Consider the following 14,809-nt stretch of genomic DNA (forward strand, 5'->3'; position numbering starts at 1 on the left):
TTGCCATGCTGTATCAACACATCCAGGGAAAGAAGTGTAGGGCACAAAGTCAATTTGTAACTTCAATTTTTAAAGAAACAAAACCATATACAATTCTTAACTAACAATGTATCTGAAGCAAATAACTTAATCTTTAAAATGGGACCTCATTTATCGTTTTTGCAAAAGTATGAAGGGAGAAAAAATGATTGTCAACAAAAATCACCTTTTAGAAATAATACATATAATGATTTGAAGATTATTTATCATTTTGGATTTTCAAATTTAAAGAGTGTGGCCGGTTAGCTCAGTTGGTTAGAGCGTGGTGCTAATAACGCCAAGGTCTTGGGTTCGATCCCCACACTGGCCATTTGTTTTTCTTGAGGACCCAACATCATTGACAACAATGGATTTAAACTTGAAGTACAGTGCTTGGAAACTAGGCTTCATCATCAGTATTGGCTATAGTGATTATCCCTTGTAACTGCCTTGAATACATTTTAGATCTTTTACCATTATCCTTTAAATATATAGTATTTTACACCCTATTTTTATTTTGCTTTGGACTGTAGGAAGAAATGAAAGCCCTATTACCAATGCCACACTTCAAAGCACTTTATGCTTTATGATTTTTCTTTAAAATAGAAATGCTTTTCAATCAATATATGATCTACTACGTGGCCCATGCGTAAATGTTTCATGCAAATAAAATACAATTCATTTTATAGTGAGGTTGGTGGTTTGTAGTAGGATGAAAGAAGAACTGGTTCATATGTAGCCATTTTGAGAAGCTGTGCAAAACTGATCATCTTTGCCATGCTGTATCAACACATCCAGGGAAAGAAGTGTAGGGCACAAAGTCAATTTGTAACTTCAATTTTTAAAGAAACAAAACCATATACAATTCTTAACTAACAATTTATCTGAAGCAAATAATTTAATCTTTAAAATGGGACCTCATTTATCATTTTTGCAAAAGTATGAACTGAGAAAAAATGATTGTCAACAAAAATCACCTTTTAGAAATAATACATATTATGATTTGAAGATTATTTGTCATTTTGGATTTTCACATTCGAACAGTGTGGCCGGTTAGCTCAGTTGGTTAGAGCGTGGTGCTAATAACGCCAAGGTCTTGGGTTCGATCCCCACACTGGCCATTTGTTTTTCTTGAGGACCCAACATCATTGACAACAATGGATTTAAACTTGTAGTACAGTGCTTGGAAACTAGGCTTCATCATCAGTATTGGCTATAGTGATTATCCTAGTAACTGCCTTGAATACATTGTAGATCTTTTACCATTATACTTTAAATATATAGTATTTTACACCCTATTTTGCTTTGGACTGTAGGATGAAATGAAAGCCCTATTACCAATGCCACACTTCAAAGCACTTTATGCTTTAAGATTTTTCTTTAAAATAGAAATGCTTTTCAATCAATATATGATCTACTACGTGGCCCATGCGTAAATGTTTCATGCAAATAAAATACAATTAATTTTATAGTGAGGTTGGTGGTTTGTAGTAGGATGAAAGAAGAACTGGTTCATATGTAGCCATTTCGAGAAGCTGTGCAAAACTGATCTTCTTTGCCATGCTGTATCAACACATCCAGGGAAAGAAGTGTAGGGCACAATGTCAATTTGTAACTTCAATTTTTAAAGAAACAAAACCATATACAATTCTTAACAAACAATTTATCTGAAGCAAGTAACTTAATCTTTAAAATGGGACCTCATTTATCGTTTTTGCAAAAGTATGAAGGGAGAAAAAATGATTGTCAACAAAAATCACCTTTTAGAAATAATACATATAATGATTTGAAGATTATTTGTCATTTTGGATTTTCACAATCAAACAGTGTGGCCGGTTAGCTCAGTTGGTTAGAGCGTGGTGCTAATAACGCCAAGGTCTTGGGTTCGATCCCCACACTGGCCATTTATTTTTCTTGATGACCCAACATCATTGACAACAATGGATTTAAACTTGTAGTACAGTGCTTGGAAACTAGGCTTCATCATCAAGGCTTCATCATCAGTATTGGCTATAGTGATTATCCTAGTAACTGCCTTGAATACATTGTAGATCTTTTACCATTATACTTTAAATATATAGTATTTTCCACCCTATTTTTATTTTGCTTTGGACTGTAGGAAGAAATGAAAGCCCTATTACCAATGCCACACTTCAAAGCACTTTATGCTTTATGATTTTTCTTTAAAATAGAAATGCTTTTCAATCAATATATGATCTACTACGTGGCCCATGCGTAAATGTTTCATGCAAATAAAATACAATTAATTTTATAGTGAGGTTGGTGGTTTGTAGTAGGATGAAAGAAGAACTGGTTCATATGTAGCCATTTCGAGAAGCTGTGCAAAACTGATCATCTTTGCCATGCTGTATCAACACATCCAGGGAAAGAAGTGTAGGGCACAAAGTCAATTTGTAACTTCAATTTTTAAAGAAACAAAACCATATACAATTCTTAACTAACAATTTATCTGAAGCAAGTAACTTAATCTTTAAAATGGGACCTCAATTATCGTTTTTGCAAAAGTATGAAGGGAGAAAAAATGATTGTCAACAAAAATCACCTTTTAGAAATAATACATATATTGATTTGAAGATTATTTGTCATTTTGGATTTTCACATTCAAACAATGTGGCCGGTTAGCTCAGTTGGTTAGAGCGTGGTGCTAATAACGCCAAGGTCTTGGGTTCGATCCCCACACTGGCCATTTGTTTTTCTTGATGACCCAACATCATTGACAACAATGGATTTAAACTTGTAGTACAGTGCTTGGAAACTTGGCTTCATCATCAGTATTGGCTATAGTGATTATCCCTTGTAGCTGCCTTGAATACATTGTAGATCTTTTACCATTATCCTTTAAATATATAGTATTTGACACCCTATTTTTATTTTGCTTTGGGCTGTAGGAATAAATGAAAGCCCTATTACCAATGCCACACTTCAAAGCACTTTATGCTTTATGATTTTTCTTTAAAATAGAAATGCTTTTCAATCAATATATGATCTACTACGTGGCCCATGCGTAAATGTTTCATGCAAATAAAATACAATTCATTTTATAGTGAGGTTGGTGGTTTGTAGTAGGATGAAAGAAGAACTGGTTCATATGTAGCCATTTTGAGAAGCTGTGCAAAACTGATCATCTTTGCCATGCTGTGTCAACACATCCAGGGAAAGAAGTGTAGGGCACAAAGTGAATTTGTAACTTCAATTTTTAAAGAAACAAAACCATATACAATTCTTAACTAACAATGTATCTGAAGCAAATAACTTAATCTTTAAAATGGGACCTCATTTATCGTTTTTGCAAAAGTATGAAGGGAGAAAAAATGATTGTCAACAAAAATCACCTTTTAGAAATAATACATATAATGATTTGAAGATTATTTGTCATTTTGGATAATCACATTCAAATAGTGTGGCCGGTTAGCTCAGTTGGTTAGAGCGTGGTGCTAATAACGCAAGGTCTTGGGTTCGATCCCCACACTGGCCATTTGTTTATCTTGATGACCCAACATTATTGACAACAATGGATTTAAACTTGTAGTACAGTGCTTGGAAACTAGGCTTCATCATCAGTGTTGGCTATAGTGATTATCCCTTGTAGCTGCCTTGAATACATTGTAGATCTTTTACCATTATCCTTTAAATATATAGTATTTTACACCCTATTTTTATTTTGCTTTGGACTGTAGGAAGAAATGAAAGCCCTATTACCAATGCCACACTTCAAAGCACTTTATGCTTTATGATTTTTCTTTAAAATAGAAATGCTTTTCAATCAATATATGATCTACTACGTGGCCCATGCGTAAATGTTTCATGCAAATAAAATACAATTCATTTTATAGTGAGGTTGGTGGTTTGTAGTAGGATGAAAGAAGAACTGGTTCATATGTAGCCATTTTGAGAAGCTGTGCAAAACTGATCATCTTTGCCATGCTGTATCAACACATCCAGGGAAAGAAGTGTAGGGCACAAAGTCAATTTGTAACTTCAATTTTTAAAGAAACAAAACCATATACAATTCTTAACTAACAATGTATCTGAAGCAAATAACTTAATCTTTAAAATGGGACCTCATTTATCGTTTTTGCAAAAGTATGAAGGGAGAAAAAATGATTGTCAACAAAAATCACCTTTTAGAAATAATACATATAATGATTTGAAGATTATTTGTCATTTTGGATTTTCAAATTTAAAGAGTGTGGCCGGTTAGCTCAGTTGGTTAGAGCGTGGTGCTAATAACGCCAAGGTCTTGGGTTCGATCCCCACACTGGCCATTTGTTTTTCTTGATGACCCAACATCATTGACAACAATGGATTTAAACTTGTAGTACAGTGCTTGGAAACTAGGCTTCATCATCAGTATTGGCTATAGTGATTATCCCTTATAGCTGCCTTGAATACATTGTAGATCTTTTACCATTATCCTTTAAATATATAGTATTTTACACCCTATTTTTATTTTGCTTTGGACTGTAGGAAGAAATGAAAGCCCTATTACCAATGCCACACTTCAAAGCACTTTATGCTTTATGATTTTTCTTTAAAATAGAAATGCTTTTCAATCAATATATGATCTACTACGTGGCCCATGCGTAAATGTTTCATGCAAATAAAATACAATTAATTTTATAGTGAGGTTGGTGGTTTGTAGTAGGATGAAAGAAGAACTGGTTCATATGTAGCCATTTCGAGAAGCTGTGCAAAACTGATCTTCTTTGCCATGCTGTATCAACACATCCAGGGAAAGAAGTGTAGGGCACAAAGTCAATTTGTAACTTCAATTTTTAAAGAAACAAAACCATATACAATTCTTAACTAACAATTTATCTGAAGCAAGTAACTTAATCTTTAAAATGGGACCTCATTTATCGTTTTTGCAAAAGTATGAAGGGAGAAATAATGATTGTCAACAAAAATCACCTTTTAGAAATAATACACATAATGATTTGAAGATTATTTGTCATTTTGGATTTTCACATTCAAAGAGTGTGGCCGGTTAGCTCAGTTGGTTAGAGCGTGGTGCTAATAACGCCAAGGTCTTGGGTTCGATCCCCACACTGGCCATTTGTTTTTCTTGATGTCCCAACATCATTGACAACAATGGATTTAAACTTGTAGTACAGTGCTTGGAAACTAGGCTTCATCATCAGTATTGGCTATAGTGATTATCCCTTGTAGCTGCCTTGAATACATTGTAGATCTTTTACCATTATCCTTTAAATATATAGTATTTTACACCCTATTTTTATTTTGCTTTGGGCTGTAGGAATAAATGAAAGCCCTATTACCAATGCCACACTTCAAAGCACTTTATGCTTTATGATTTTTCTTTAAAATAGAAATGCTTTTCAATCAATATATGATCTACTACGTGGCCCATGCGTAAATGTTTCATGCAAATAAAATACAATTCATTTTATAGTAAGGTTGGTGGTTTGTAGTAGGATGAAAGAAGAACTGGTTCATATGTAGCCATTTTGAGAAGCTGTGCAAAACTGATCATCTTTGCCATGCTGTATCAACACATCCAGGGAAAGAAGTGTAGGGCACAAAGTCAATTTGTAACTTCAATTTTTAAAGAAACAAAACCATATACAATTCTTAACTAACAATGTATCTGAAGCAAATAACTTAATCTTTAAAATGGGACCTCATTTATCGTTTTTGCAAAAGTATGAAGGGAGAAAAAATGATTGTCAACAAAAATCACCTTTTAGAAATAATACATATATTGATTTGAAGATTATTTGTCATTTTGGATTTTCACAATCAAACAGTGTGGCCGGTTAGCTCAGTTGGTTAGAGCGTAGTGCTAATAACGCCAAGGTCTTGGGTTCGATCCCCACACTGGCCATTTGTTTTTCTTGATGACCCAACATCATTGACAACAATGGATTTAAACTTGTAGTACAGTGCTTAGAAACTAGGCTTCATCATCAGTATTGGCTATAGTGATTATCCTAGTAACTGCCTTGAATACATTGTAGATCTTTTACCATTATACTTTAAATATATAGTATTTTACACCCTATTTTTATTTTGCTTTGGACTGTAGGAAGAAATGAAAGCCCTATTACCAATGCCACACTTGAAAGCACTTTATGCTTTATGATTTTTCTTTAAAATAGAAATGCTTTTCAATCAATATATGATCTACTACGTGGCCCATGCGTAAATGTTTCATGCAAATAAAATACAATTCATTTTATAGTGAGGTTGGTGGTTTGTAGTAGGATGAAAGAAGAACTGGTTCATATGTAGCCATTTCGAGAAGCTGTGCAAAACTGATCTTCTTTGCCATGCTGTATCAACACATCCAGGGAAAGAAGTGTAGGGCACAAAGTCAATTTGCAACTTCAATTTTTAAAGAAACAAAACCATATACAATTCTTAACTAACAATTTATCTGAAGCAAGTAACTTAATCTTTAAAATGGGACCTCATTTATCGTTTTTGCAAAAGTATGAAGGGAGAAAAAATGATTGTCAACAAAAATCACCTTTTAGAAATAATACATATAATGATTTGAAGATTATTTGTCATTTTGGATTTTCACATTCAAAGAGTGTGGCCGGTTAGCTCAGTTGGTTAGAGCGTGGTGCTAATAATGCCAAGGTCTTGGGTTCGATCCCCACACTGGCCATTTGTTTTTCTTGATGACCCAACATCATTGACAACAATGGATTTAAACTTGTAGTACAGTGCTTGGAAACTAGGCTTCATCATCAGTATTGGCTATAATGATTATCCCTTGTAGCTGCCTTGAATACATTGTAGATCTTTTACCATTATCCTTTAAATATATAGTATTTTACACCCTATTTTTATTTTGCTTTGGGCTGTAGGAATAAATGAAAGCCCTATTACCAATGCCACACTTCAAAGCACTTTATGCTTTATGATTTTTCTTTAAAATAGAAATGCTTTTCAATCAATATATGATCTACTACGTGGCCCATGCGTAAATGTTTCATGCAAATAAAATACAATTCATTTTATAGTGAGGTTGGTGGTTTGTAGTAGGATGAAAGAAGAACTGGTTCATATGTAGCCATTTTGAGAAGCTGTGCAAAACTGATCATCTTTGCCATGCTGTATCAACACATCCAGGGAAAGAAGTGTAGGGCACAAAGTCAATTTGTAACTTCAATTTTTAAAGAAACAAAACCATATACAATTCTTAACTAACAATGTATCTGAAGCAAATAACTTAATCTTTAAAATGGGACCTCATTTATCGTTTTTGCAAAAGTATGAAGGGAGAAAAAATGATTGTCAACAAAAATCACCTTTTAGAAATAATACATATAATGATTTGAAGATTATTTGTCATTTTGGATTTTCACATTCAAAGAGTGTGGCCGGTTAGCTCAGTTGGTTAGAGCGTGGTGCTAATAATGCCAAGGTCTTGGGTTCGATCCCCACACTGGCCATTTGTTTTTCTTGATGACCCAACATCATTGACAACAATGGATTTAAACTTGTAGTACAGTGCTTGGAAACTAGGCTTCATCATCAGTATTGGCTATAGTGATTATCCTAGTAACTGCCTTGAATACATTGTAGATCTTTTACCATTATACTTTAAATATATAGTATTTTACACCCTATTTTTATTTTGCTTTGGACTGTAGGAAGAAATGAAAGCCCTATTACCAATGCCACACTTGAAAGCACTTTATGCTTTATGATTTTTCTTTAAAATAGAAATGCTTTTCAATCAATATATGATCTACTACGTGGCCCATGCGTAAATGTTTCATGCAAATAAAATACAATTCATTTTATAGTGAGGTTGGTGGTTTGTAGTAGGATGAAAGAAGAACTGGTTCATATGTAGCCATTTCGAGAAGCTGTGCAAAACTGATCTTCTTTGCCATGCTGTATCAACACATCCAGGGAAAGAAGTGTAGGGCACAAAGTCAATTTGCAACTTCAATTTTTAAAGAAACAAAACCATATACAATTCTTAACTAACAATTTATCTGAAGCAAGTAACTTAATCTTTAAAATGGGACCTCATTTATCGTTTTTGCAAAAGTATGAAGGGAGAAAAAATGATTGTCAACAAAAATCACCTTTTAGAAATAATACATATAATGATTTGAAGATTATTTGTCATTTTGGATTTTCACATTCAAAGAGTGTGGCCGGTTAGCTCAGTTGGTTAGAGCGTGGTGCTAATAATGCCAAGGTCTTGGGTTCGATCCCCACACTGGCCATTTGTTTTTCTTGATGACCCAACATCATTGACAACAATGGATTTAAACTTGTAGTACAGTGCTTGGAAACTAGGCTTCATCATCAGTATTGGCTATAATGATTATCCCTTGTAGCTGCCTTGAATACATTGTAGATCTTTTACCATTATCCTTTAAATATATAGTATTTTACACCCTATTTTTATTTTGCTTTGGACTGTAGGAAGAAATGAAAGCCCTATTACCAATGCCACACTTCAAAGCACTTTATGCTTTATGATTTTTCTTTAAAATAGAAATGCTTTTCAATCAATATATGATCTACTACGTGGCCCATGCGTAAATGTTTCATGCAAATAAAATACAATTCATTTTATAGTGAGGTTGGTGGTTTGTAGTAGGATGAAAGAAGAACTGGTTCATATGTAGCCATTTTGAGAAGCTGTGCAAAACTGATCATCTTTGCCATGCTGTATCAACACATCCAGGGAAAGAAGTGTAGGGCACAAAGTCAATTTGTAACTTCAATTTTTAAAGAAACAAAACCATATACAATTCTTAACTAACAATGTATCTGAAGCAAATAACTTAATCTTTAAAATGGGACCTCATTTATCGTTTTTGCAAAAGTATGAAGGGAGAAAAAATGATTGTCAACAAAAATCACCTTTTAGAAATAATACATATAATGATTTGAAGATTATTTATCATTTTGGATTTTCAAATTTAAAGAGTGTGGCCGGTTAGCTCAGTTGGTTAGAGCGTGGTGCTAATAACGCCAAGGTCTTGGGTTCGATCCCCACACTGGCCATTTGTTTTTCTTGAGGACCCAACATCATTGACAACAATGGATTTAAACTTGAAGTACAGTGCTTGGAAACTAGGCTTCATCATCAGTATTGGCTATAGTGATTATCCCTTGTAACTGCCTTGAATACATTTTAGATCTTTTACCATTATCCTTTAAATATATAGTATTTTACACCCTATTTTTATTTTGCTTTGGACTGTAGGAAGAAATGAAAGCCCTATTACCAATGCCACACTTCAAAGCACTTTATGCTTTATGATTTTTCTTTAAAATAGAAATGCTTTTCAATCAATATATGATCTACTACGTGGCCCATGCGTAAATGTTTCATGCAAATAAAATACAATTCATTTTATAGTGAGGTTGGTGGTTTGTAGTAGGATGAAAGAAGAACTGGTTCATATGTAGCCATTTTGAGAAGCTGTGCAAAACTGATCATCTTTGCCATGCTGTATCAACACATCCAGGGAAAGAAGTGTAGGGCACAAAGTCAATTTGTAACTTCAATTTTTAAAGAAACAAAACCATATACAATTCTTAACTAACAATTTATCTGAAGCAAATAATTTAATCTTTAAAATGGGACCTCATTTATCATTTTTGCAAAAGTATGAACTGAGAAAAAATGATTGTCAACAAAAATCACCTTTTAGAAATAATACATATTATGATTTGAAGATTATTTGTCATTTTGGATTTTCACATTCGAACAGTGTGGCCGGTTAGCTCAGTTGGTTAGAGCGTGGTGCTAATAACGCCAAGGTCTTGGGTTCGATCCCCACACTGGCCATTTGTTTTTCTTGAGGACCCAACATCATTGACAACAATGGATTTAAACTTGTAGTACAGTGCTTGGAAACTAGGCTTCATCATCAGTATTGGCTATAGTGATTATCCTAGTAACTGCCTTGAATACATTGTAGATCTTTTACCATTATACTTTAAATATATAGTATTTTACACCCTATTTTGCTTTGGACTGTAGGATGAAATGAAAGCCCTATTACCAATGCCACACTTCAAAGCACTTTATGCTTTAAGATTTTTCTTTAAAATAGAAATGCTTTTCAATCAATATATGATCTACTACGTGGCCCATGCGTAAATGTTTCATGCAAATAAAATACAATTAATTTTATAGTGAGGTTGGTGGTTTGTAGTAGGATGAAAGAAGAACTGGTTCATATGTAGCCATTTCGAGAAGCTGTGCAAAACTGATCTTCTTTGCCATGCTGTATCAACACATCCAGGGAAAGAAGTGTAGGGCACAATGTCAATTTGTAACTTCAATTTTTAAAGAAACAAAACCATATACAATTCTTAACAAACAATTTATCTGAAGCAAGTAACTTAATCTTTAAAATGGGACCTCATTTATCGTTTTTGCAAAAGTATGAAGGGAGAAAAAATGATTGTCAACAAAAATCACCTTTTAGAAATAATACATATAATGATTTGAAGATTATTTGTCATTTTGGATTTTCACAATCAAACAGTGTGGCCGGTTAGCTCAGTTGGTTAGAGCGTGGTGCTAATAACGCCAAGGTCTTGGGTTCGATCCCCACACTGGCCATTTATTTTTCTTGATGACCCAACATCATTGACAACAATGGATTTAAACTTGTAGTACAGTGCTTGGAAACTAGGCTTCATCATCAAGGCTTCATCATCAGTATTGGCTATAGTGATTATCCTAGTAACTGCCTTGAATACATTGTAGATCTTTTACCATTATACTTTAAATATATAGTATTTTCCACCCTATTTTTATTTTGCTTTGGACTGTAGGAAGAAATGAAAGCCCTATTACCAATGCCACACTTCAAAGCACTTTATGCTTTATGATTTTTCTTTAAAATAGAAATGCTTTTCAATCAATATATGATCTACTACGTGGCCCATGCGTAAATGTTTCATGCAAATAAAATACAATTAATTTTATAGTGAGGTTGGTGGTTTGTAGTAGGATGAAAGAAGAACTGGTTCATATGTAGCCATTTCGAGAAGCTGTGCAAAACTGATCATCTTTGCCATGCTGTATCAACACATCCAGGGAAAGAAGTGTAGGGCACAAAGTCAATTTGTAACTTCAATTTTTAAAGAAACAAAACCATATACAATTCTTAACTAACAATTTATCTGAAGCAAGTAACTTAATCTTTAAAATGGGACCTCAATTATCGTTTTTGCAAAAGTATGAAGGGAGAAAAAATGATTGTCAACAAAAATCACCTTTTAGAAATAATACATATATTGATTTGAAGATTATTTGTCATTTTGGATTTTCACATTCAAACAATGTGGCCGGTTAGCTCAGTTGGTTAGAGCGTGGTGCTAATAACGCCAAGGTCTTGGGTTCGATCCCCACACTGGCCATTTGTTTTTCTTGATGACCCAACATCATTGACAACAATGGATTTAAACTTGTAGTACAGTGCTTGGAAACTTGGCTTCATCATCAGTATTGGCTATAGTGATTATCCCTTGTAGCTGCCTTGAATACATTGTAGATCTTTTACCATTATCCTTTAAATATATAGTATTTGACACCCTATTTTTATTTTGCTTTGGGCTGTAGGAATAAATGAAAGCCCTATTACCAATGCCACACTTCAAAGCACTTTATGCTTTATGATTTTTCTTTAAAATAGAAATGCTTTTCAATCAATATATGATCTACTACGTGGCCCATGCGTAAATGTTTCATGCAAATAAAATACAATTCATTTTATAGTGAGGTTGGTGGTTTGTAGTAGGATGAAAGAAGAACTGGTTCATATGTAGCCATTTTGAGAAGCTGTGCAAAACTGATCATCTTTGCCATGCTGTGTCAACACATCCAGGGAAAGAAGTGTAGGGCACAAAGTGAATTTGTAACTTCAATTTTTAAAGAAACAAAACCATATACAATTCTTAACTAACAATGTATCTGAAGCAAATAACTTAATCTTTAAAATGGGACCTCATTTATCGTTTTTGCAAAAGTATGAAGGGAGAAAAAATGATTGTCAACAAAAATCACCTTTTAGAAATAATACATATAATGATTTGAAGATTATTTGTCATTTTGGATAATCACATTCAAATAGTGTGGCCGGTTAGCTCAGTTGGTTAGAGCGTGGTGCTAATAACGCAAGGTCTTGGGTTCGATCCCCACACTGGCCATTTGTTTATCTTGATGACCCAACATTATTGACAACAATGGATTTAAACTTGTAGTACAGTGCTTGGAAACTAGGCTTCATCATCAGTGTTGGCTATAGTGATTATCCCTTGTAGCTGCCTTGAATACATTGTAGATCTTTTACCATTATCCTTTAAATATATAGTATTTTACACCCTATTTTTATTTTGCTTTGGACTGTAGGAAGAAATGAAAGCCCTATTACCAATGCCACACTTCAAAGCACTTTATGCTTTATGATTTTTCTTTAAAATAGAAATGCTTTTCAATCAATATATGATCTACTACGTGGCCCATGCGTAAATGTTTCATGCAAATAAAATACAATTCATTTTATAGTGAGGTTGGTGGTTTGTAGTAGGATGAAAGAAGAACTGGTTCATATGTAGCCATTTTGAGAAGCTGTGCAAAACTGATCATCTTTGCCATGCTGTATCAACACATCCAGGGAAAGAAGTGTAGGGCACAAAGTCAATTTGTAACTTCAATTTTTAAAGAAACAAAACCATATACAATTCTTAACTAACAATGTATCTGAAGCAAATAACTTAATCTTTAAAATGGGACCTCATTTATCGTTTTTGCAAAAGTATGAAGGGAGAAAAAATGATTGTCAACAAAAATCACCTTTTAGAAATAATACATATAATGATTTGAAGATTATTTGTCATTTTGGATTTTCAAATTTAAAGAGTGTGGCCGGTTAGCTCAGTTGGTTAGAGCGTGGTGCTAATAACGCCAAGGTCTTGGGTTCGATCCCCACACTGGCCATTTGTTTTTCTTGATGACCCAACATCATTGACAACAATGGATTTAAACTTGTAGTACAGTGCTTGGAAACTAGGCTTCATCATCAGTATTGGCTATAGTGATTATCCCTTATAGCTGCCTTGAATACATTGTAGATCTTTTACCATTATCCTTTAAATATATAGTATTTTACACCCTATTTTTATTTTGCTTTGGACTGTAGGAAGAAATGAAAGCCCTATTACCAATGCCACACTTCAAAGCACTTTATGCTTTATGATTTTTCTTTAAAATAGAAATGCTTTTCAATCAATATATGATCTACTACGTGGCCCATGCGTAAATGTTTCATGCAAATAAAATACAATTAATTTTATAGTGAGGTTGGTGGTTTGTAGTAGGATGAAAGAAGAACTGGTTCATATGTAGCCATTTCGAGAAGCTGTGCAAAACTGATCTTCTTTGCCATGCTGTATCAACACATCCAGGGAAAGAAGTGTAGGGCACAAAGTCAATTTGTAACTTCAATTTTTAAAGAAACAAAACCATATACAATTCTTAACTAACAATTTATCTGAAGCAAGTAACTTAATCTTTAAAATGGGACCTCATTTATCGTTTTTGCAAAAGTATGAAGGGAGAAATAATGATTGTCAACAAAAATCACCTTTTAGAAATAATACACATAATGATTTGAAGATTATTTGTCATTTTGGATTTTCACATTCAAAGAGTGTGGCCGGTTAGCTCAGTTGGTTAGAGCGTGGTGCTAATAACGCCAAGGTCTTGGGTTCGATCCCCACACTGGCCATTTGTTTTTCTTGATGTCCCAACATCATTGACAACAATGGATTTAAACTTGTAGTACAGTGCTTGGAAACTAGGCTTCATCATCAGTATTGGCTATAGTGATTATCCCTTGTAGCTGCCTTGAATACATTGTAGATCTTTTACCATTATCCTTTAAATATATAGTATTTTACACCCTATTTTTATTTTGCTTTGGGCTGTAGGAATAAATGAAAGCCCTATTACCAATGCCACACTTCAAAGCACTTTATGCTTTATGATTTTTCTTTAAAATAGAAATGCTTTTCAATCAATATATGATCTACTACGTGGCCCATGCGTAAATGTTTCATGCAAATAAAATACAATTCATTTTATAGTAAGGTTGGTGGTTTGTAGTAGGATGAAAGAAGAACTGGTTCATATGTAGCCATTTTGAGAAGCTGTGCAAAACTGATCATCTTTGCCATGCTGTATCAACACATCCAGGGAAAGAAGTGTAGGGCACAAAGTCAATTTGTAACTTCAATTTTTAAAGAAACAAAACCATATACAATTCTTAACTAACAATGTATCTGAAGCAAATAACTTAATCTTTAAAATGGGACCTCATTTATCGTTTTTGCAAAAGTATGAAGGGAGAAAAAATGATTGTCAACAAAAATCACCTTTTAGAAATAATACATATAATGATTTGAAGATTATTTGTCATTTTGGATTTTCACATTCAAAGAGTGTGGCCGGTTAGCTCAGTTGGTTAGAGTGTGGTGCTAATAACACCAAGGTCTTGGGTTCGATCCCCACACTGGCCATTTGTTTTTCTTGATGACCCAACATCATTGACAACAATGGATTTAAACTTGTAGTACAGTGCTTGGAAACTAGGCTTCATCATCAGTATTGGCTATAGTGATTATCCCTTGTAGCTACCTTGAATACATTGTAGATCTTTTACCATTATCCTTTAAATATATAGTATTTTACACCCTATTTTTATTTTGCTTTGGGCTGTAGGAATAAATGAAAGCCCTATTACCAATGCCA

General features: G+C 33.7%; 15 non-coding genes across 15 annotated transcripts; all 15 read left to right on the plus strand.

Annotated features, from left to right (window-relative positions):
• The first annotated feature begins 275 nt into the window (after positions 1-275).
• TRNAI-AAU (transfer RNA isoleucine (anticodon AAU)) lies at positions 276-349 on the plus strand. The gene has a single exon. It is a non-coding gene; the product is annotated as a tRNA-Ile (tRNA).
• Positions 350-1,065: 716 nt separating this feature from the next.
• Positions 1,066-1,139, plus strand: TRNAI-AAU (transfer RNA isoleucine (anticodon AAU)). Its single transcript has one exon. It is a non-coding gene; the product is annotated as a tRNA-Ile (tRNA).
• A 709-nt stretch (positions 1,140-1,848) lies between these two features.
• On the plus strand, positions 1,849-1,922 carry TRNAI-AAU (transfer RNA isoleucine (anticodon AAU)). Its single transcript has one exon. It is a non-coding gene; the product is annotated as a tRNA-Ile (tRNA).
• Positions 1,923-2,651: 729 nt separating this feature from the next.
• Positions 2,652-2,725, plus strand: TRNAI-AAU (transfer RNA isoleucine (anticodon AAU)). Its single transcript has one exon. It is a non-coding gene; the product is annotated as a tRNA-Ile (tRNA).
• A 1,505-nt stretch (positions 2,726-4,230) lies between these two features.
• TRNAI-AAU (transfer RNA isoleucine (anticodon AAU)) lies at positions 4,231-4,304 on the plus strand. The gene has a single exon. It is a non-coding gene; the product is annotated as a tRNA-Ile (tRNA).
• Positions 4,305-5,020: 716 nt separating this feature from the next.
• Positions 5,021-5,094, plus strand: TRNAI-AAU (transfer RNA isoleucine (anticodon AAU)). Its single transcript has one exon. It is a non-coding gene; the product is annotated as a tRNA-Ile (tRNA).
• A 1,505-nt stretch (positions 5,095-6,599) lies between these two features.
• TRNAI-AAU (transfer RNA isoleucine (anticodon AAU)) lies at positions 6,600-6,673 on the plus strand. The gene has a single exon. It is a non-coding gene; the product is annotated as a tRNA-Ile (tRNA).
• A 716-nt stretch (positions 6,674-7,389) lies between these two features.
• TRNAI-AAU (transfer RNA isoleucine (anticodon AAU)) lies at positions 7,390-7,463 on the plus strand. Its single transcript has one exon. It is a non-coding gene; the product is annotated as a tRNA-Ile (tRNA).
• A 715-nt stretch (positions 7,464-8,178) lies between these two features.
• Positions 8,179-8,252, plus strand: TRNAI-AAU (transfer RNA isoleucine (anticodon AAU)). Its single transcript has one exon. It is a non-coding gene; the product is annotated as a tRNA-Ile (tRNA).
• Positions 8,253-8,968: 716 nt separating this feature from the next.
• TRNAI-AAU (transfer RNA isoleucine (anticodon AAU)) lies at positions 8,969-9,042 on the plus strand. Its single transcript has one exon. It is a non-coding gene; the product is annotated as a tRNA-Ile (tRNA).
• A 716-nt stretch (positions 9,043-9,758) lies between these two features.
• Positions 9,759-9,832, plus strand: TRNAI-AAU (transfer RNA isoleucine (anticodon AAU)). The gene has a single exon. It is a non-coding gene; the product is annotated as a tRNA-Ile (tRNA).
• Positions 9,833-10,541: 709 nt separating this feature from the next.
• TRNAI-AAU (transfer RNA isoleucine (anticodon AAU)) lies at positions 10,542-10,615 on the plus strand. The gene has a single exon. It is a non-coding gene; the product is annotated as a tRNA-Ile (tRNA).
• Positions 10,616-11,344: 729 nt separating this feature from the next.
• Positions 11,345-11,418, plus strand: TRNAI-AAU (transfer RNA isoleucine (anticodon AAU)). The gene has a single exon. It is a non-coding gene; the product is annotated as a tRNA-Ile (tRNA).
• Positions 11,419-12,923: 1,505 nt separating this feature from the next.
• On the plus strand, positions 12,924-12,997 carry TRNAI-AAU (transfer RNA isoleucine (anticodon AAU)). The gene has a single exon. It is a non-coding gene; the product is annotated as a tRNA-Ile (tRNA).
• Positions 12,998-13,713: 716 nt separating this feature from the next.
• Positions 13,714-13,787, plus strand: TRNAI-AAU (transfer RNA isoleucine (anticodon AAU)). Its single transcript has one exon. It is a non-coding gene; the product is annotated as a tRNA-Ile (tRNA).
• The last annotated feature ends 1,022 nt before the right edge of the window (positions 13,788-14,809 follow it).

The sequence above is a fragment of the Crinia signifera genome, chromosome 2 (assembly GCF_055691185.1).
Source record: "Crinia signifera chromosome 2, ASM5569118v1, whole genome shotgun sequence".
NCBI lineage: Eukaryota > Metazoa > Chordata > Amphibia > Anura > Myobatrachidae > Crinia > Crinia signifera.